The sequence below is a fragment of the Cryptomeria japonica genome, chromosome 8 (assembly GCF_030272615.1).
Source record: "Cryptomeria japonica chromosome 8, Sugi_1.0, whole genome shotgun sequence".
Classification (NCBI taxonomy): Eukaryota; Viridiplantae; Streptophyta; class Pinopsida; order Cupressales; family Cupressaceae; genus Cryptomeria; species Cryptomeria japonica.
The window spans coordinates 210041026-210065373 of record NC_081412.1 but is presented as its reverse complement, the minus strand read 5'-3'; positions in this window follow the sequence as shown (position 1 = coordinate 210065373).

Sequence of the window (24348 nt, the reverse complement as noted above, 5' to 3'; positions counted from 1 at the left end):
TGTAAGTGAGAGACCATGTAGTCTTCATCACTAATAATTTTATGCAAAGAGACTTGTAAAGATGGTAACTCGACCTCAATAGGAAAGGTAGCTTTAGTGCCATAGACAAGTGAATAAGGTGTGGCTCCTGTAGGTGTGCATACACTTGTGCAATAAGCCCAAAGTGCAGGATTAAGTTGGATATGCCAATTTCAGCTAGCATCGTTGACTGTCTTTTTGAGGATTTTAAGGATAGTTTTATTAGACGCCTCAGCTTGACCATTACCTTTAGGGTAATAGGGAGTGGAAAAATGATGAGTAATATGGAAGCGATCACAAAGTGCATGAACATCATGTTTTTTGAAGGGACATCCATTGTCAGTGATGATGGAAAGAGGAATACCGTATCGACAAATGATATAGTTGAGAATGAATGTAGCAATATGTTTTCCAGTGACTTGTGGAAGAGGCGCAACTTCAATCCATTTGGTGAAATATTCTGTGATAGTGATAATGAATTTTTGGCCATTGAAAGAAGGAGGGTGAATCTTGCCAAGGAGATCAAGTCCCCACTGACAAAAGGGCCAAGGAGTCACAATTAGTTGAAGTTCTTGTGCTGGTGTATGAATAAGGTCTCCATGAATTTAACATTGCTTACATTTCTTGACAAAATGATATGAATCTTTTTCCATGTTGGGCTAGTAGTATCCAGTCCTGATGAGTTTCTTGGCTAAGGTAGGACCACTAGAATGTGGACCACATATTCCTTCATGAACTTTGCGTAATGCAATCTGAGCTTCGTCCCTTTCTAAATATCTAAGGAGAGTGTCATCTAGACCTCGATGGTAAAGGATATCAACTAAAATGACATATCGGGAAGATTAGCGAATGAAAGTGTGATGTTGGTTGTTGGATAAGTCCGGAGGAAGGGTGTTCTTACGAAGGTATGTGAAAATGGAACCGTATAACTAGGAATTAGGACCAACGACACATATCATCTCAGTAGAAGTGATCTCATACGAGGGAACCAAAAGGTTATCCACCAAGAACTCATAGCGAGTTACATTCTATGGTAGATTGATTAGTGAAGTAATAGTAGCCATGGCATCTACAGCTCGATTCTACTCTCTTGGCATCTGCTCAAAGGTTAGCTTCATGAAATGTTGTTTGAAGTCATCTACCATTTTCTTGTAAGGCATTAATTTTTCATCCTTTGTTCGGTAGTCATCAATTGCTTGACAAAGTACTAGTTGGGAGTCCCCAAAAATATGAAGTTCTTGGTGTTGGCATTGTATTGTCATTGATGTCAACTGATATGTGAAATATATGTGCAACACTATCAAGAAGGAAAGTATGTTGCCCATAGGTAGACACATTTACTAGTATTTGCATTGGTGATAATTCACATGTTATGTCAACCGGTGAAACATCTAGGAAGAGACAAGGAAGATAAGGTTCTCACATGATAAAAATGGAGTTCATTGAAGGTTGATGATAGGGTGTCATCAAGAATGGTTACTAGTATGAAAGCCCACTGGTAATATGGACAAGGTGCAGGTGCAAAAGACTCCTACATGAGGAGAATGGGCATGTTTTGGGTTGTCATGTCTGAAGACCAATCTGAGTGTTCCATCAATAGAGTGTGAGACACCGACAAAATGGTGAAGAGAAGACACAAGGGTTACACTGACAGATTAGAAAAGGTCATGACAAGAAGGACAACCAGAAAGGTGGTTAATGATGGTAGGGTTGGTGAATCATTATGGGCGTACCAGTTATTTTTGTGTTAGGTTACTAGGCATGAACCGACAGAGTAGTGTGATGAGGTGGATATCGACTATGATGCCACGTGAAGATGAAATCAAGTGGCAAACTTTTAGGAAGTGGCAGATGAAATATGCACGGGTTCGTTGAAGTGATGACGGTGATGTAGTTGTGATTGGTCTTACATTATTTATGAATGCAAAGCTCGAGGTGAAGTTGTAGAAGTGTGCGGCTCGAGATTAAATGGACAAGAGTGGATCAAGGATAGACTGATCAAGAAGTTTGAGGTAGTTGAACCAATCCATCATGCCATTAATGGCGATTGACAAAGAAGTGTGCCGATAGATTGGTTGTAGGTTTCTAAAATAGGAAGGTGTGTTCTCGAAGGCACAAAAATGGTAGATATGTATAGATAGACATCTTTGTATTATGATCCAATCAGATTTGAGTGGATTCAATGTGCCTCGTGATCAGTGAAGAAAACCCTAAGGCACCATGTTTGAAATTGGTTTTTGGCAGGAAGTCTGTCTGATAAATATAAAAGCCTAAGAAATTGGAAGTTGTTGTTGAATAGAAGAAGATCGTATCACTTCTTGTAGATGAGTGAAGTGCTCATCAAGAAGATAGAGGAAAGACTGAGTGTGAGGGAAGAATAGGTTGAAGAGTTCAATAGGTAGAAGTGTAGAATCGGTAGTATTCAGACCAACAGAGAAGAAGAAAAGCATTGCAGAGAAGGCAAGCATAGGACTTACTGAGTGTAGTACTAGTGGAGTGTAGCAGAGCAACTCAAGGAAGTGAGAACCAATAGAGTGGAAGGTGAACTAGTAAGCAATAATAGTGAAAAGAGAGATTCAGTTGGAGTGAGCAAAAAGCTGGTAAGGCTGAGGAGATACGTTACTGATAGGGAAATTTGTTTTGAGTTGTTACAAGATTCACTTGTAACTAGATTACTAATTTTGTATTTGATGTTTTCTTTTTGATCACTGAGTTGTAGCTTGGTGTAGGGGTTGTATCTCCTTTGGGTTGTAGCCCATAAATTAGGTAGGGGTTGTAACTCCTTAGGTTGGTGCCCTAAATTAGGGATTGTAGTTCCTTTGGGTTGTAGCCCATAAATAAGGTAGGGGTTGTAGCTCCTTGGGTTGCCGCCCTAAACATTGTAACATAATTTTGATTGTGAGGCTGGATTGGAGCAGTAGACTCCAATAGCATTGCTCACCGAGGTTTTTCCCATCTTGGGCTATTCTTGTATATGCTTGTGTTATCTGATTTCCCCTTTTGTATGTTTGCATTTGAGCTAGTCTCATCACTAATCGATAAGTTTGTTCATAGTTAGATCCAATAACCAGTATGCTCACATAGGATATCTAAAGGGATAAGTCAAGAACCACTGATTCACCCCCTCCCCCTCTCCATGGTGCATTGTGTCTAACAATTGGCATCAGATACTAAGTTCCCAGTTAGAAGAGTGTTCTCCATCCTGGGTAGATTTTGGCCTAAGGACATAATGGTTTGTTTAGTGTCAATCCCTTCTCCAATGTTTGATGGATCAAACTATTCTATTTGGAGTTACCGAATGGAAGTCTTCCTATCCTCCCTAGGGTTTTATATCTGGATGGTAGTTGTTAATGGTCTCCCTAGGAATATTAGTCCTCCCACTAGTCTTGAAGAAGAAAGAAGATCTGAGTGCAATGATGAGGCCATGAAGGCTATTTTTTTTGGACTCACTGGTGATGTTCCTGCTCAAGTAGACAAGTGTAAATTGGCAAAAAGTCTATGGGACAGACTAAAGAAACTCTATGGAAATGAACCCTGCACCACTGAATCATCTTTTGAAAATGAGAAGAACAATGTAGTATATACATGTGCATATGACAGAGGTAGTTTAGAGTGTTGCAGTAGCATTGGTGATGTAGAGACTCATCTCTTCATGGCCCATGAGACAGACATTGAGGATCACACCTCAAAAAGGGGTAATGCAAAAATATCCCACTAGTATGATGTGTTTGAAAGTGACACTGAAAAAGAAGAAGAAGATACAGAAGTGGATCTTAAGTGTGAACTAGTAAGTGCTCTAGAAGAGCTTCAAAATGTTAGAAATAATTTTAAGAATTACAAAAGATTAGTTCATGAGGATTGCAACTAGTCGAGAACCTTCCTTGAAGTCTCAACCCAAAAGGTTGGTTTATTGTCCATTCAACTAGAAGAGACAAAAGGATTGACTAATGAGTTGAAATTAGTTTTGGACTCCAAGGGAAGTGAAATGGAGAATCTGAGAAATGAATACAAGCTATTTAAGAATGTTGTACTTGTTGAGGAAAATTGGTTGATTAGATGCCTTGAAGAATTTGAGAAATGTATCTCAGAGTTAAAGACTCAACAAAAAGACACCAAGGAATACAAGTGCAAAGATCCAAAGGTTGCGCTAGAGACAAAGGATAAAGTGCATCAACAAATAATAGTTAAAATGGAGTTCCTTAGAAAAGAACTTGAGAAATGTCAAGATGAGCTCAAGCTAAGGATGAAGAATAGTACTGCATGGAGAAACAATGCAGATTTGAAAGGAAAAGGAAAGATGAGGGAAGATAGTGTTATCGATATAATCAATAGGAGAAGACCTCCTACCATTAGAACACATAGATATGTTGCTGCCACCAAGTCAAGACAACACATGGTAGAAGAAGAGATCAAATGGAAGATATGTAGAAAATGGACAACTCTAGATCCATTCCCAGAGATGCAGAAATGTAGATGCCAAATCGGTAAGATCACCTCATGTTTGGCAAAATCAATTTGTAAATAATAAGCCTCCTCTCTCCGGTTATTGTTTTGAATGTAAAGATTATGGCCATAGGGTAGAGGATTGCAAAATAAGGTCTAGGAATAGATAGAGTGTGCTTCCTAGGTATAATAAATCAGATGGCTATAGATTTCATGCATATGAGCATAATGCATCTAGGGGTAGAAACATGCATATGCCCTCTCTTGATATTACTAATGTTGAATGTTATAACTGCAATAGACCTCACCATAGAAGTTATGATTGTAGGAAAAAGGACTTGTTGTCCAAGAGTAATTGGAAAATCATTCATGCTCAGTAAAAGAGTAGTTACAGGGGATATGAGAAGCATAGAACAGCTTGGAACAAGAGGAGAAATGTTCCTGCACAATCAAGGAATCCAAGGAAACCGATAACCAAACAAAGTGGCATGATCAGAGGAGGAAGAGTTAATCGGTATGTTAGAAGGTTCCTCAATCATGAGGTTGGGATGGATTTTGTGTGCTACTATAGCACTACTTTCAATTGTAATGGAGAATCAAACAAGAGGTGATGCAAGTTGACCAACAGGTGAGTAGTGTTCACTGACACATCCCTCTGAAAATGAGTGTTTTAACAAATGGTTTCAGACTTGTATACTCAACTAGTGTCAGTTGATGGTTAAGTCCTCCATCTCAAGTGTTGTAACTTGAGAAAATGTAACAAAATGTAGCAATTGGTATCAAAGAAAGAGAGACATCTCGTAAAGACAAAAGGGGGAGAAATATTTCTGTCAGTGCCTAGTAAATACAAGGAGATTTCCTGACAGTTCCCTTTGCCATTTTTTTCAAAGTGGGAGAAGGATTTTGTAGTATACCACATACTACATGAATGTGAGTCCATGGATCATAGCAAGGGGGAGAAAGACTATGTAGTATATCGGATACTACATGAGTTGACATCAATGCCAAAGGGACAAATTGTTGGCATTATCTTGTCATTGATGTCAACTGGTATGTGAGGTGTATGAGCAACACTGTCGAGAAGGAAAGTATGTTTCCCATTGGCAGACACATTTACCGATATCTGCATTGGTGATAATTGACATGTTATGTCAATTGGTGAAACATCTGAGAAGAGACAAGGAAGATAAGGTTCTCACCTGATAAAGATGGAGTTTGTTGAAGGTTGATGACAGGGTGTCATCAAGAGTGGTTACTAGTACGAAAGCCCACCAGTAATATGGACAAGGTGTAGGTGTAGAAGACTCCTACGTGATGAGAATGGGAATGTTTTGGGTTGTCATATCTAAAGACCAATCTGAGTGTTCCACCGGTAGAGTGTGAGACATCAACAGAACGGTGAAGAGCAGACACAAGGGTTACACCGACAAATTAGAAAAGGTCATGACAAGAAGGACAACTAGAAAGGTGGTTAATGATGGTAGGGTTGGTGAACTGGTATTAGCGTACCAGTTATTTGTGTGTTTGGTGACTAGGCATGAAACGACAAAGTAGTGTGATGAGGTGGATACCGACAGTGATGCCTCATGAATATGAAGTGTCAAACTTGCATGAAGTGGCAGATGAAACATGCATGGGTCCATTGAAGTGAGGATGGTGAGGTAGTTGTGATTGGTCCGATATTATTGATGACTATAAAGCTTGAGGTGGAGTTGCAGAAGTGCACAATTCAAGATTAAATGGACAAGAGAGGATTGAGGATAGAATGATTGAACAGTTTGAAGTAGTTGAAGCAATCCATCATGCCATTAATGGCAATTGACCAAGAAGTGTGCCAATAGATTGATTGTAGGCTGCTGAAATAGGAAGGCATGTTCTAGAAGGCACAAAAATGGCAGATATGAATAGATAAAAACCTCTGTATTATGATCTGATCAGATTTGTGTGGATTCAATGTGCCTCGTGATTAGTGAAGAAAACCCTAAGGCACCAAGTTTGAAAATTGTTTTTGGTGGGAAGTTTGTGTGATAAATAGACAAGCCTAAGAAATTGGAAGTTGTTGCTGAACAAAAGAAGATCGTGTCATTACATGTAGATGAGTGAAGTGATCATCAAGAAGATAGAGAGAAGACTGAGTGTGAGGGAAGAATAGGTTGAAGAGTTCAATAGGTAGAACTGCAAAACCGGTAGTGTTCATACTGGTAGAGAAGAAGAAAATCATTACAGAGAAGGTAGGCATAGGACCGACTGAGTTTAGTACTAGTGGAGTGTACCAGAGCAACTAAAGGAAGTGAGAACCGATAGAGTAGAAGGTGAACCAGTAAGAAACAATAGTGAGAAGAGAGATTTAGTCAGTGCGAGCAAAAACTAGTAAGGCTAAGGAGATACCTTACCAACAGGGAAATTTGTTTTGAGTTGTTACAAGATTAATTTGTAACTAGATTACTACTTTTGTATTTGATATTTTCTTTGTGATCACTGAGTTGTATCTTGGTGTAGGGGTTGTATCTCCTTTGGGTTGTAGCCCATAAATCAAGTAGGGGTTGTAACTCCTTGGGTTGGTGCCCTAAATCAGGAATTGTAGTTCCTTTGGGTTGTAGCCCATAAACAAGGCAAGGGTTGTAGCTCCTTGGGTTAGCACCCTACACATTGTAATAGAGGTATGATCATGAGGCTGGATTGGAGCAGTAGACTCTAGCAGCATTCCTCACTAAGGTTTTTCCCATCTTGGGCTTTCCTTGTATATGCTGGTGTAATGTGATGTCCCCTTTTGTATATTTGCATTTGAGTTAGTCTCCTCACTAATCAGGAAGTCTGTTCATAGTTAGATCCAATAACCGGTATGCTCACATAGGATATCTAAAGGGAGAAGTTGAGGACCACTCATTCACCCCCTCCCCCTCTCAGTGGTGCATTCTATCTAACACTTAGATCTTCCACTGAACTACAATCCATAGTCCAATTGTTAATGCCTCGTATTTTCCTATGTTATTAGTGCAAGGAAATGACAATCGATATGATTTTTGAATGGAATCTCCTTGAGGTGTGATAAAGAGGATGCCAGCTCTTGCACCATGTTGCGTGTATGAGCTATCAAAGTATAGTTGCCAAGGCTTTATGTGTGATACCATCAAGATGGATTCATCTAGAAATTCTAAAATTAGAGGAGTATCATATATCATGGGTGCATCTGCTAATTGATCTACATTAACTTGTCCTTTTATTCCTTTTTTGTCCACATATTCAATGTCAAATTTACTCAAGAGCATCACCCATTTAGCTAGTTGACCAGTATGTGTCGCCTTATTAAGAAGATATTTTAATGGATCAATCCTTGCGACTAGCTTAGTTTTATGAGTTATTATGTAATATCATAATTTTTGTGAAGCAAAAACCATAGCAAGACACACACGCTCAATTGGTGTGTAGTTTATCTCATAATTGACTGAAATACGATTGATGTAATAGACTACCTTTTCTTTGCCCTCAGCATCTTGTTGTGCTAAGAGTGCCCCTAGTGCTATTGATGTAGCTGATATGTAGAGTAATAGAGGTTGTTCTGGGACAGTTGGCATCAAGGCTAGTGGATTCAGAAGATAATCTTTGAGTATCTGAAAATCCTGTTGATAGTTATCATCCCATTTCAATTTGATGTTTTTGTGTAGCAAATGCTTAAAAGGATGACATTTATCCACAAGTTGTGCTATGAATCGTCATATGGACTAGAGTCTTCCTTGTAAAGATCAAAGTTGACTGATATTATTTGGTGGTGGAATTTTTAGGATCTCTTTTACTTTTGTTGGATTGGCCTCAATTCTTATTTTTGAAACAATGAATCCTAAAAATTTTCTGGAGGTTACTCCAAAGACACATTTCTTGGGGTTTAGTCTTACTTTGTATTTTTCCAACCAATCAAAAACAACTGAAAGGATGTCCAAATGTGTATCTCTATCTATTGATTTTCCTAGGAGGTCATCAACATAATCTTTTATGGTTACGTGCATGAGATCATGAAAGATAGTAGTCATGGCTCTCTAATATGTAGCGCCTACATTCTTTAGCATAAAGGGAATGACATTCTAGTAGAAAGTTCCCCAGGGACAAGTAAATGTTGTTTTGTGCTGATCTTCAGATGCAATTTTGATTTGATTGTAGCTAGAGAGTTTGTCCATCAAAGATAACATTGCATACGCTGTTGTGAGACCTACAATCAGGTCTATGTCTTGTAATGGAAAGTCATCTTTAGGACAAGCTTTGTTTATGTCTCTAAAGTCTATACATATTCTGATGTTGCGATCTAGCTTACTAGCTGGTACCAAGTTGGAGATCCATTCAGGATAATCAATTGGGCATATGAATTTGACATCCAATAATTTTTCAAGCTCTACCTTGACTAATAATGCTACTTGTGGATGCATCTTTCTTAATTTCTGGTTTACTGGTTTTGTCCTCGATTTGACTGTCAAATGATGCATTACTAAATCCGGATCTAGTCTAGGAATATCGGCATATGACCATGCAAAATTGATTTATTTCTCTGTGAAGAAACTTATGAACTTTGATCTTTCTCCCTCTTCTAGAGATTGTGCTAGGATTATGTTATGTGGAATCTCTTTTGTACCAATGTTTGTTTTGATGGTCTCCTCTACTAACATAGATGATTTTTCTTCATATGATGCTGGGAGAATGTCGAGCCTTCCATCTTTGGGCACCTGAGAGAGGTTTTCACCCTCAGATACATCCTTTCTTTTTACTATTTTGGGGTCAGATAGTGCCACAATATGGTTTTCACCGTAAAACCCTTGATTTGTTTTTATTTTTATATTTTTGCTACTGGAAGGCCCAACATCCTCACCAAAATATGCCATGTTGTTGATTTCTATAGTGTATCCCGCCTTATGGTCCCCAAGCACAAGATCATCTTGTATGCCTAGATAGTCGATAAAGGCTTCATCATTTTGGAATGTGTCGAACTATACAGGTTCTTCATGGTCCCAGTCAATAAGTTGGTGGTGAACAAGGGGAAGGCCTTCAATGTTTTCGATGTTAGCAGGTGTTAGGGTGCAAATATAGTTATATTTAGGTATGTCAAGGTAGTTGTCGAGATCATCATTGACACTCTCCTCATCTGTCTCAATCATGAATGATTCCAAATTGTTATTACTAAAATTGCATTCCAAAACTGGTGTCCTCATCCTTTGTGATTTCGACCTAGAACCTAGAGACAAAGACTGTGTGGGATCCTCAGGGGTTGTTTCTTTACCAACTCTGAATTTTCTATGAAATTCCTCTTCTTCTGTGGGTTCACTTGGTCCTTTGAAAGTCTTGGTGAGTTCATAGTCACTGGAGGATTTATTCGAACCTAATTTCCATTCATTAGAGTCAGTGGAATAGTGGTTCTCTTGTTGATCATTGGACATCATGATTTGTAGTGCTTCTTCTAATTTGTGAGTGTTTATCCTGGAAGAGATGAAACCAAGCCCTTTAGAGTGCTGATTTTTAAATGTCAATTTTGGTTGCAAAGGTTGAGTGATACCTTCCATTCTTAAGCCAAGAGGACTTTTACCATCATACCCAAACTTTTCTAGGATCTTGAATCCTTTGCCATATTTTTCACATGATATGCTGATGTAATCTTATGTACCATCTTTAGGGTCTTTGTAAAGCATTTTGTATAAGTTTATTCTTCAATTTCACCCCACTTTTGGAAGATAGTAGGATCCCATTTTAGTGTAATGATAGATACCCATTTAGAAGGATGTGGTCATCCATATTCTTTTGGTAAACTCATAACTTGTTGTAAGAACATGGTTTGATTCAAAGTGTATTCACCCATGCCTTTGTCCTGATATTTCCATTTAAGCTCACCTTTCTTTGATGTTGAAGGTTTTAATGATTTAGGGCCAATGTGTGCAGAAGAAGGGATAGCTTCCCTATTAATTGGAATGATTGTCTTAGCTTTTGGTCTCAAGTTATTGGAGTATGTAAATGGATTAGGATCACCATTAACTATTACTTCAACTACATTCTGAGGAAACTTAATTCATTGATGGTATGTAGATGGGACTGCTCTCATCTCATGAATCCAAGGATGCCCTAGCAATATGTTATATGTGAGATCCAGGTCTAGGACTTGACAAACCACATCCTTCGTAACTAGCCCAACTCTGAGAGGCAAGGTGACTGTGCCTTTGGATGAATGCTCTTCGTCATCATATGCCTTGATAGTAATTTTGTTTGTAGAATTCACAGATTTATCTGACTATCCCAATTGTATTATTGTGTGCAAAGTACATATATTGAGACCAGCTCCTCTATCTATCAGGACTCATTTTATTTGATGTTTGTCTAGGAAGGCTTCAATGTGTAAAGGTGCATTATGCAGTTGGCTCACAGAGGCATCATTGGCTTCTATGAATGCAAGGGAATGTGGAATAGAAAGGTATCCCACCATGGCTTGAAACTAGTCCACATTCAAATCAGTGGGGACAATAGTGTCTCTCAAATGTTTTTCAAGAATGGCTTTATGTGCAGGGGATATGCATAAGAGCTCAAGGATGGAGATAAGCACGGGTGTCTTTCCTAACTATTCTACCAGATCGTACTCTAGTTTGGCTAATGAGGAAACAATGTTTTTAGCTGGAGCACCTTGTAAAGTGACCTTACCTTGATGAGTTGTGACATTATATTCAGAGGTAGATTCATAAGAAGGTTTAGTGCCTTTTAGGACAATTTTGGGCGTTTGGGTAGAATTTTCGGTTGCTTTGTCCTTTATTATAATGGTAGAGACATAATTATCCATCGAAATGTGATTAATAGTTGAATCATAGTTATAGGATGCTCTGGTATAGTTGGTCTACTCATCTATGGCTTTGGATTTTCCCTTGTCATGTTTTGGGAATGGTTCCTTAAACATCTCATGTTCTTGATTGGATGAATGTCCTTTGATCTCAATGTCACCTCTATCAATAAGATCTTGTATGATGTTCTTCAGCTGATGACAATTTTCTATTTTATGTCCCTTTCTCTTGTGATACTCATAGTATTCATCATCATTCCACCAATTTGGTTTGACCTTTGGTTCATATGGAGGATTGTGAGGAATTTTTATTATCTTGTTTGCCACTAGGTTCTTGAAAGCTGATTGAAGTGGTTCTCCCAATGGGGTGTGTTTCCTTCATGGTTTGAAAGTTGTTTGAGTATTCAATTAGTTTTTTGTAGAACTCGATCCAGAAAGAATGATTTTGGGTCTCACTATGTTAGCATCAATGACACCATCATTTATTGTGTTCTTGTTTTTGTTCCAAAATCGTGGCTTGTCTTTTCCTTTAAAGTCTTGTTTGTTTTGTTTTAATATCTTAATGACTCCTTGTTCAATTAGGACCTTCTCTGTTGCTAAGCATTTTTCAATGATGTCCTTTAAAGTGGACAAGCAAGCTTTTCTTAGATCGTAACCAATTTCTTTATGGACATTCTATGTGAACATCTCTACCATTTGTTTTTGTGGAATTTCACAAGAGAATCTGCTCACTAGATTTCTTCATCTTTGTAAAAATGATGGAAAATATTCTCCATCCTTTTGCTTGGTGTTGCACAAAGTGGTGACTAATATATCTATCTCTATGTTGTATGAGAAATGTTGGATAAAAGCCTCCGGTAAATCACCCCATGACTTAATTCCAGGTGGGAGTTGGGAGAACCATTCCATAGCTTGATCACCTAAGCTTTGTGGGAATAATCTCATCAAATATGTCTCTTTTGCTGCTACCTCAATGCAAGCTATGAAAAACTGTCTTATATGTGCATTAGGGTCTCCTTTGCCTCTGTACTTATCAAACTTAGGTGTCATGAAATGTGTAGGAAAAGGAGACATTAGAATGCTTTTGTCAAATGGATAGGGATGTATGTCTCTCATTGTGTAAGCTGGCTTCAGTGTATTTATGTCCTCCATTTTCTTTTATAAGTCCTTAATTTTCTATTCCAAATTGTTCTTAGGTGGAGACTGACTTCTTGGACCATATCCCATACCTGAGGCACTGGGTGTAAGAGGAGCATGTTGCATATATGGATGGTATTTATCATACACATGTTCATATGGGGGAGGTCAATAGTGATGCTGCGTATAGGGACCACTTGGTATAGAGTCATGATGAGGAATGGAATATCTATTTTGTCCATGTATACCATACTCTACAGGCATGTCATGAGTTTGTTCTAGTGTGTTGCCCCCAAATTTGACATGCGGTTTCCTTATGTCCAAATTTTGAGAATGCCTTTGGATATCTAATTGATTTAATGGTTGGTCCTTAACATTGATATGTGATTGAGTATATTTTTCTACATAAGACTTCCATAATGGTCTGTGAAGGTGAGTTTCATATGCTTGACCATGTGTATGTGGGACCTTAGGTTTTTGAAACAAAGATGATGGTGATTCAGGCACAAGATGTGGTCCTCTATTGCCTCCACAATTAGGCCTCCTTTGATCCATGTTGAGTTGAGGTTCTTGCAAAGGTCTATTTTCCATTATTTGAGACATGTCAAAATCATGAGGGATCTTGGCTCCACTTTATGCCATGATGGAGTCTTCCACTTTTGCTGAATGTACAAAAAAGTTATCCCTATTGTCATTGTGTGTATCATTGTTATTTGTAGTTTCCATGTTCTCAACCTTTGGAATATTTCTATAGGCATACATGTCAAGTAATGTGGTATTATCAGAATTGAAAAAGACATCATTGTCATACTCATAGGCACTCATGTTTGCGGACTCTTGAGCCTCTTTAGCTTCTCTCCTACATTTTTGGGAATGGGTTTCAACCATGAACTAGGTATTGACCAAGATATGGGAGAATAGATGAAAATGGAAAAGTATGGAAGACCAAGAGTTGGATGGAATGTAAATGAATCTGAGGTGTACTTGCAATGTCCAAAGTGTAAGACCAAGTATGTATGTAGTAGAGTAGGTGTGACTTCCAAAGAGATGATAGTTTCTCTTGATGAGGTAAGTTGACCTTGACTATAAGTAAGACCAAATGAGACCCAAAGTTGATAGACCTTGATGAGGGACCACTTAGCAAAATGTTGTTGTATGTAGTGTGTTGACAAAGAAAAATTAGGACAAGCAAGTGACCTTTTGACTGAAGTTTAGACAAATATGAATGTAATACAAGATGTAAAGCAATGATGGACTTTGTGACACCCAAAGAAATAACCTAGGAAGCTCAATAAGTCTGAAATTGACTGCTCTTGTTTGTTGGACTATAAGTTTTTCCAATTCTAAACACAGACGTGGTTAAATGACATAGACATTTTTGAACACTAGACAGACGCGTTTCTGAGATTTTGTGAATGTAATGTTTCTTAAGAGAAGACAGACGTGTTTCTTCACTTTATGAATGTGGTTAAATGACACAAATGTGGTTCTATCAGACACAAGCACATTTCCAAAAACTAAGTGCAATTTTTCCAGTTTTGTGAAGTTGTTGTGACCAAATCTAAATTTTTGACTGTTTTTAATGACAAGAGGACATAATGTTGATGAGGACTCAATGTTTGCAAGTGTGTAGACTCAAAAATGACTCCAAAGAAAGTGTGTTGTTTGATGTAAAAATGTTTTGCATACACTTGAAGACACAAAAGACACAATGTTTTGATGTTTGATCTTGAATGTTCGAATGTTCAAAAGAAGACAATCACAATTCTTATGGTTGGCCAGGACAATAGTTGTTGATCCCAGGGCAAGTGCAAGGTAATGAGTCACAAATTCACGGAAGTCCACGCGTTGGAAAATGTGCTCTTATAAACAAGGGCCCGTTTTCAAAAAACGGGGGCCCATTTGTGCTTCGGGCTCCCGAGCCGAAAGGTAATGGGGGTCCGAAGCAAAAAAAAATGGGCCCCCGTTTTGTTCTAAAATGGAGGCCCGCTTTTTAGAAACGGGGGTCCGTTTTTAAAAATGGTCGTTTTGTTTAAAAGCGGGCCCCCGTTTCTAAATGGCATTTTTCCTTTTTTTTCCACAAGCCGCCCTTGTTTGAAAACGGGGGCCCGTTTTGTGGAAGTTGATTCCACAACCCGCCACTTGGCTCGGGATTAGGCCCGGGATAGGCCTGGGATGGCCACACTTGAGACATAGACCTGCAAATTCAAATCTCCATGAATGAAAGCACAAATATGAACTTCAAAAATAGTTTACGCACCTCTAATCAGAGAATTTTTATACGAAATTAAAATGCATTTCAAATTATACTGTCTAGATTCTAAATATGTAAATTTATTTAAAAATTGATTATTTTAACTATTTTTCATTTAATTTATACTAAATCGGGTCCATAAATTTGAAATATTAACTAATTTTGTTAATTTAATAACTTTTTTATTTTAAAGAATTTTGGAAAAAAAATTATATGTCATCAATCTACACAAAATTCTTTTGTATTTAATTAAAAAAAAATCAAAAAATGTTAAGTTTACATCAAATTATGTGGGTCATACACGTCAAATTTTTAAAAAGATAATTACGGCCATTAAAAAATTAATTAAAGAAAAAAAATTAGAAAAAAAAATACAGAAAAATATGCTCATCAATCTTCAGTGTGTTACAAACCATTTCCCAAAATGGTTTGAGAAAATAATTTTAATTGTGTCAAAAAATGTGGGTCGTACACATGCATGGTATGGTCCTGAAACAGGCATTTTTAAAACATAGTTTTCAGAACTCTATTTAAAAAGTTATTTTTTATTATGTGGGTATTAAAATAAATTATATATTTGGAAAGTACACTCAGAAGGCTATCTTTTATATTACTGAATTTTTCCAAGATTCAATCTCTAAGTGTTTCAAAATTTAAGCTCAAATGAGACAAAATCTGAAAATCAGGGAAAACATTTCCACTTTTTGGCCAAAAAGTGGACTCATCTTCTTGCACTGACCCCCCACATGGGGTTTCCCCCAAGGCTACGCTATTTAGAATGGATATTTAGATGCTTGACCCCACTGGATCTACCCTCGGCATTCACTTCTCTGGGACAGCCAAGCATTAGTCCCCATGAAAAATCCCCGTGGCGAACTTTATATCTCTACTAAGAATCGTATGTGTGTGGGCCACTCCAGAGGTCCGACCTCCTGCCCCAACAACTAGAAGGATTTTGACTTTCTAAAACAAAGGCTCCCAACTGGTAGGGGTTATGCCCTACTACTAATCAAATAAATTTGATCAAATGGGTTTATGGGGAGACATAGTGTCGGTATGAACTAATCAGCACACGTTACCCATGACTTTCACCATGGATACAATTATTTATAGTGGTTTAGACGAGGTGGGTTTTCCTCACTACCACTTGGGTCATTCTCTCCTCACTAGTAGTCTTAATGACCACCCAGAGAGATAGGCCCTCTAGAGATTAAACAAAAAGATTCTATTTCTCAGGACACAAAAGAAACTGGTTCAAATTTAGTGCACCAATTGAAGTGTTTGGTAATCTATGAAAACAAGGCACACAATAAAGATTAAAAGATAACCCTTGTGAAGATCCTGCAACAAAGATTTGTTAGTAGTTTGGGTTGTTTCAAATGATTACCCCTTCCTACAAGTAAATAAATTAGGTAAATTTTAGATCCAAAAGCCTTTTTGAAATAGGGGCCTTCGACAAGATGATTCACTTCCAAGACAAGCTGCACCAATTTTGTTAGCTAGATCACAAGGTATTAGCTCGAAATAAATCAGATCTGAAATCCAAATGATGAAATAAAGCCTCAAAACTGGATCAAGAACTAAAAAATGCAAAATCCAAAACACAGATGCAATTAAACCTAATGGAGATGCAACAAAAATTCACAAACGTGCCTAATTCCTTCGCAGATGCACCTAGATAACATAGACAAAACCCTGCAATCTACAAAATAAGATAAAATAATGTCGAACACAGATGTGATTACGGAGGTCACAAACGTGGCAAAAAAGAAAAAACGTGGTTCTAGGATGCGTAGATGCGAAAATGTAAAAATTTTGTCAAAAATGTCAGATTTGCAACTTCAAAAATACAAAATCTGCAACAAAAGATGTTAAATGCAAAAGGGACAAGAGTCCCACCGGGCATGCCAAAATGTTTATGGTACAAATGGAAACAACAATATTGAAAGACTAAATAGATTCAACCACAAAACCCTATCCTAACAACAACAAAGATCTACCATAACATATGAAGACTACCTAAGGCAATGCAACTCAAATGAAATCACAAAGATTATACCATCACATGTCGAATAGGGTTTGAATCTCCATTCTTCCTATCTTGATTGATCTTGCTTGATATATGTGCTCTCAGATTTTATGTGTGCACAAGAGCTCAACAAACAATGAAAGTGTGGTTGCAAGTAGGCTTGATCGCATATGAATGTTCAAAAGCATAGTTGGAGGGGCTTGATAATGAAGGAAACATCTCCTTATATAGAAGACACTACAAGAAATTGAGGGATAAGATTAAGAGGTGTAAGAGATAAATGGTTGGCTAAGATTAAAGGGTAGGTAAAAGAAATAAGAAAATAATGAGAGGGTAGGTAGTGTAGGAATTAAGAGATGAATGACATGTGTCATGGGTAGAAAAGGTTAATGAATTAATTAAATAAATAAATATTCATTTAATTAATAGAAGAAGTGGGATCAATTAAATAAATAAGATATTTATTAATTTAGAAAAAGGATAATTTAAATAAATAAATAAATTTATTTAATTAGACAAGACAATTTTAGGTGTCTACAATATCTATAACTCTTTATTGTTCTCTCTATCTATCTCATACTCCACTCTTTATCTCTTTCTATCCATATCTCTCTTATTCACTCTATCTCTCCTACTCTCTCTTTATTGCCCCCCTCTCTCTCCCTCTCTCCCTTTGTTTCTCCCTATATCTATATAACTCCCTCTCTATATTTGGGCTATCACTCCCACCTCTTCTCTCATCCTATCTACCTATGTCTCTCTCTATCCACAACCTCTCTCTCTCCTCTACCTATCTCTATCCCTATCTTCCCCTCTTCTCTCTCCCTTTCTTTCCCCCTTCTCTCTCTATCTACCCCCTCTATCTCTCCACATCTCTCTCTCTCCCCCTCTATCTCTCCACATCTCTCTCTCTCTCTCTCTCTCTCTCTCTCTCTCTCTCTCTCTCTCTCACCCTCTCCATCTCTCTTTATCTTTATCTCTCTAGCTACCTCTCTCTCTCTCTCTCGATATTTCTCTACCACTTCCAATATCCCCATATCTTCATCTTTCCCCCTCTATATATACACTTGTCTCCCTCTCCCTCTTCCTATACCTCTATAACTATATCCCTTTGCCTTTCTATCTCTATCTATCCATATTTATTCTTTTATTTTCTCCCTCTATGTCTATTTCATTATCTCTCCATCTCTCTCTATCCCAATATCTCTCTATCTCTCTACTTCTCTTTATATATCATTTCACATCTTTATCTTTGTCTTTCTATCTCTCCATCTCTAATTCTTTTCATCTCTCTTATAGTATATTTATCTCTTCCATATCTATCTATCCCTCTCCTTCTCCATCTACATATGCATCTCTCTCTATCATCATCTCTCTCTCTCTCTCTCTCTCTCTCTCTCTCTCTCTCTCTCTCTACATCACATGATCCCCTTGGTAATGGATCCTGATTATCTTCTTGATTCAATATTTTTATTTCAGTAATGCTTGGATCCTTATAGATAGATGCATAGTTTATTTGAATCTATCACTTCTCAATTGATCCCTTTGTTGAAAAATGGCATCATTCTTCTAATGGCCTACCAATTGACCTCATGTACTCAAAAAATGTATCCAACTAATAGACCAAAAAAAATCCTAATTTACCATAAAGACCTCTTTCGCATACCCAAAGCACACCAAGGTAGTAGAATATATCATGGAATCTAGTTTCCTTCCCCTTATGCTTTTTTATGACTTGTTTTAACATAATAACTATTTGTTGGTGTAATGACTATAATTGAAGAAGGAACACAACACATTAATTTCCTCTCAATAATTTTGATAAATGAAGCAAGAGAGGAGTGAATAAGAGAGGTATCCAGATAATGAGATATAGATATAGAGGGAGAGAGGATATTTGAAGAAAGAGATTGATGGGGAAAATTGACAAATAAAGAAATGTTATTTTAATTAAACTTCTTCAAGGGAAAGCAATGAGTTGAAAACACAAATCAAGTTCACGTTTCTATCAATAGTGTGATGGTTTAGATTAATATGTGTTTATGGTGAAAATGGATAAAACAATATTGAAAGACTAAATGAATTCAACCACAAAACCCTAGCCTAACAACAACAAAGATCCACCATAACATATGAAGATTACCTAAGACAATGCAAATCAAATGAAATCACAAAGATTATACCATCACATTTCCAATAGGGTTTTGATCTCCATTCTTCCTATCTCCATTGATCTTGCTTGATATATTTGCTCTCAGATTTTATGTGCACAAGAGCTCAACAAAGAATGGAATGTGGTTGCAAGTAGGATCGCCTATGTTCGAAAGTGTAGTGTAGTCAAGTAGTCAATGGGGGGTTTGCATAGATTGATTAGAATGGTTGATTAGGGTTTGATAATGAAGGAAGCATCTCCTTCTATAGAAGACACTATATGAAATGGATGGATAAGATTGAGAGGTGTAAAAGGAGGTCGGCTATGATTGGAGGGTAGGTAAAAGAAATAATAAAATAATGAAAGGGGTAGGTAGTGTATGAATTAAGAGATGAATGACATGTGTCATAGATAGAAAAGGTTAATGAATTAATTAAATAAATAAAGATTTATTTAATTAATAGAAGGAGTGAGATCAATTAAATAAATAAGATATTTATTTAATTTAGGAAAAGGATAATTTAAATAAATAAATGTATTTATTTAAATGAGAAATAAGGCTAGAAGAGGATAAATGAATTAATTAAATAAATAAAGATTTATTTAATTAATAGAAGAATTAGGCTTAGATAATTAAATAAATAAAGATATTTATTTAATTAGACTGGACAATTTTGGGTGTCTACATTTTGCCCCTCTTTGAGACAATGCAGCTTGTCGCATTGTTTCAAAGAAGATAAGATGAACTGATACAGAGTTGCCCCAAGATGGGAATGATATGCCCCCTCAAGAGTTTGGATGAAAATGTGTGAGAAGACCACAAACAATCTCTTGATAAGAAAGAAAGGCTAGAATTGACTGACCGGATAAAGTGATAGAGTCATGGGATAATGAAGACTGACTCAGGAAACGAGGGCTAGGGTAGTCTATAAGATAGACCACGAGGTAAAAACATCCTCATTGTCATCCACACATCCAAGAGATCAGAGTGTAGAGTGAGAATAGAGCAACAATAGTTAGCAGGGATGGCATTGGTGCATAGATTCAATCGCGTTCACCGATTTCAGAGGCCAGTAGACATAGGAGAGCCGGTGAGTACCACAAAACCTCCTTGTACTTTGTTGCATTTATTGTTGTCATTAATGCATGCTAGGTAGAGTAATAAATGCACTTAGAATAGGGTCCAAAAAATGTCAAAAAGGTGTAGGTGCATCTGCATTGGTGCCAGGCATGTTTATGCAGTCTAAAAGAGTGTTTATGTCATGAAAGAATGTTTGTGTCCAAAAATGTGAATTTGTGTCTTCTAGGTCAAATCGACAGTTCTGTGATGAACATACGCTGTCGATTGGATAAGCTGCTGAGAGGATACACTCAAGCAGGTCCTATAGGGAAGACTAGGATAAAAAATAGGGCTAGGATTGACAATTCTGTGATAGAACATACATTGCCAATTACGAAACTACTCAAGAGGATTCACTCAAGCATAGGCCCTAGGATAAGATAGATCAAGGCACTTTGTGATGAATAGTGAGTACCAAGATATAATACTTTGTGATGAACCTAGAGTACTAAAATATGAGCAGCACTTTGTGATGAATAGGGAGTGCAAATATGAGCTGCACTTTGTGATGAACAGGGAGTGCCAAACACGTAATACTTTGTGATGAATAGGGAGTACCACTAGGATAGAAGCAACACTTTGTGATGAACAGTGAGTGTCACTAGGACTAAGATGATTGATTTGTGTGACTGCAGGAGTATTTGCCTATGTTGGAGTCATGGGAGAGATTCCCATTGACTCAGAGGTTGCGACCTGAGTTGACAACCGAGGACCGAGACGTGATTGAGGCTATGGGATTAAGACATATTTTGTATGTGCCTGAGTTTCAGGTGAACATGGGATTGCTGACTACACTGGCGGAGAGGTGGCACTCTAAAACTTGCACTTTTCATTTGCCAATGGGGGAGATGACAGTCACCCTACAGGATGTATACAGGATTCTGCAGATACCGATCGATGGGGAGTTGATTCTGTATGATTGAGACAGAGACAGGGATGCCCTTAGACGAGTGTTCTAGGATCTGAGACTAGAGATGAGGGTGGGACATGTGGCATGGGATACCATGACATGGATAGGATTAGCACTACCAACAATGTTGTAGGAGTTATCAGTGGGTACCTTTGTCTGGATAGGGCAACATGAGGGGTGGCTGCAGAGGACACAGGGGTCAAGAGAGATGATCTTGGGGCAAGTCCTTCTAGGGCTTAGACTCTGTCGAGGCCAGCTAGATCTGTGGGAGGGAATTCATCATAGCCGTAGAGGGCTCCCTATATATCAGTATTGTATGATTATGTAGACACCTTCGGGTGATTGTAGCCATATGATTTTGACATCATTGTATCATGACATTTATGATTATATATATGAGATGATTCATCTTTGTGGCAGCTATATGCATGTGTACCTATGTGATGAGATGTTTCATGATGTATGTTTGTATATGATGGTTATGATATGGATGCAAATATGTACATAATGAAATGCAATAATTTTGTTCTTTTATATTTTTATATGTTATGCCAATGCAAATGTGAATGGATGAAATGCAGATGAATATGATAATGCAACTGTAAAATGTGCTAATATGTGTTGTATGCATGGTATGATGCAATTATGATATCTATATGTATGTATGAAATGAGATATGTGGTAATGTAGGTGCAACTACATGAAATGCAAATGTTTTTGGTGTGTAATTATACTCAGTCATGTGATAGCAGGCTATGCGGACTCAAGAAGGACGATGGAAGTCAATCAAGAAAGGGGGATGAAAGATAGAGGATATGAAAGTGAAAGAGCTTATTGTCCGTTATCATCATTGAGTTTTACTATGGCAAGTAGGTTATGACAATCGAGGTATATGTTCAACCCAAAAAGTCATTGTACTTGTTTGCATGGAGATAAGATAGTCGCAAACAAGGAATGGCCTAGTTTATACTAGACTCACAGTGTCCTCATATCCTTGGACAAGTCATAGCATTACTAAGAGACAATCCATAGACAACAAAAGAAAAATAGGTGACGATACCCCATCCTCACCTTTCTAGTCAAAGACATCCTGGAGATAGAATCTCTAGTCAGAGACATTCTGAAAAAGCTAAAAGACATGTCACCAAAAGATAAAATCAAAAGAAAACCAAGACTCGACACCAACATCCACTATAGTCCTCAAATTTAGTGTCTCTTGTCACTTGTATAAGTCTTATTTGATTGTGGTCACAATGTTTACTTTCACAAAAAGGATAGATAGCATGAAACCATATGTTGTTTGAGTCTATTGAAAGATTTGATTTTGTTGAAGCCCATTGTTGCTGCTGTCTCATCTAAAACTGACTAAATCCATGAAATTGATACTTTATTGTGAAGAAGACGGAACTTTATTGTGGATTAGCGATGCAATTGCTTCTTTATTGCAATTTGTGCGTGGATAGACTAAAAGAAGCTGGAAGAATGGTACTCCTCAAAACATGTGATGCTCTCAGTTCCACACCCATCACTAGATGTAGGATTAGCCTTAGCCATAGATAGGAGCTGATTTATTATGGATCGAAAAAGGTGAAAAGGAATGTTTATTATGAATGTCTAACCAATCTTAGGTAGATCAATAACAAGCCATGATGGGAATGGGTAAGTTTATTATGGATGGATAGGTTGTGAGTGTGTGCCAAGTGAAGGATGAAATGGAATCCTCAAGGACAGAGGAGCAATGTCTCTACACATGGCGCTGGTGACCTAGTTTTCACCATGGTACTTGCCCAGGGCACCACCGAAGTGGTTTTCACCATTGGACGAAATGTTTTGTTTTTTTCTTCAAATTTTTTTTTTGTATTTTCAAATTTTTTATTTTTTTTTGTATTTTTGAAATTTTTGATTTTTTTGTATTTTTGAATTAGGATATTCCAAAGAGCTATGTGTAGAACCTGTGAAGGTGCATGCTATTGATAGGATCCTCCAAAGGTTCACCTTCTATAGTTGAGAGCTGATATGCCCCAGATCCACATGCTGCTGTAATGATGTAAGGACCAAGCCAATTTGGTTTTAACTTGCCCTTCTTCTCTCTATCTTGCTGATTTTTGGGGTTTTCTATGAGAACCAAGTCACCTACCTCAAATGTATGAGGCTTGACTTTATAATTGTAACTGCATTGTTTCTTGACTGAATGATGTGTAGCTTGAGTGACTATCTTCCTTGATAAAGGAACCGAGATAGAATTTCTAGCATGTGGACTACTGAGGCCCATATGTGTGTCACCTAAAGAGGTTTGGGCATCCCTGATAACAAAGTCCCTTGAGGAAGCTCCATGAAAGGTCCATGATGTATCACCAAAAGGGGATGGATGTGTGGAACAAGTGGATGAGTTATGAAGGCTTATGACTATGAAAAGAAGTGAAAGTAGGATAGCATGATGGAGACTTAGGATCAACAAGTGTTCGTTTTTACTTGAAATTGTAGAACTTTTGCCCCTAGTTATTTTGGTATTAGGGGAGATCAACTCTTGTTCTTTTTGCTTCATAGGATTTTTATCCATGACTTTGATTTTTGCAGAGTCCAATAGCTTTTGATTTTGATTTGGACTAAAGGACTTTTCTTTATTATTAACTTTTATATTTTTCTTTTCAAAGCTTAATTTTTGATCTCCAATGAGTAAGGGCCTTTGTAATTCTTATTGTTCCAAGTTTGGGAAAGGAGTGGAAATGGAATGAGTAAATGATATGGTAAAGCTATGTGATTTCTGAAGAGGGCTAGCGATATGCTCAATAAATTATTTGTTGGATCCACTCTTAGGACTATTGATATCAAGAGTTGCTTGCACCACTAGAGGAGATTTGCATTCAGACTCAGTAGCCACAACACTAGGTGGTTCACACCCAATTCCTTGGCATTGTAAATTGTTTGTAGATTGTTCCCATTGATTGAATGTTTTAGGAGATAGTGGGAATTGATCAACATGAAAGATATACTCACCACATCCCATGTCTTTAGTCTTGAAATTTTCTTTGTGCTCTACTTGTTTTGATGTAGAAGCTTTCAAGGATTCTGGATCAATATATGCTGAAGATGGAACAACTTCTCGATTGATTGGGATTGTTATTTCTGATCGAGGTTGTATATTGTTGCAATATATGAATGGATTTGGATCTACTTTGACAGTCACTTCAACTCCATTGTGTGGAAACTTAATGCATTGGTGGCATGTAGATGGGACTGCTCTCATCTCATGAATCCAAGGACATCGTAGCAATATGTTGTATGTGAGATCAAGGTCTAGAACTTGACAAATCACATCTTTTCTAACTGGCCCAACTCTGAGAGGTAAAATGACTGTGCCCTTGGATGAACGCTCTTCATCATCATATGCTTTGATGGTAATTTTGTTTGTAGAATTCACATCTTTGTCTGAATATACCAATTGTTTAATAGTGCTCAATGTACAAATGTTTATACCAGCTCCTC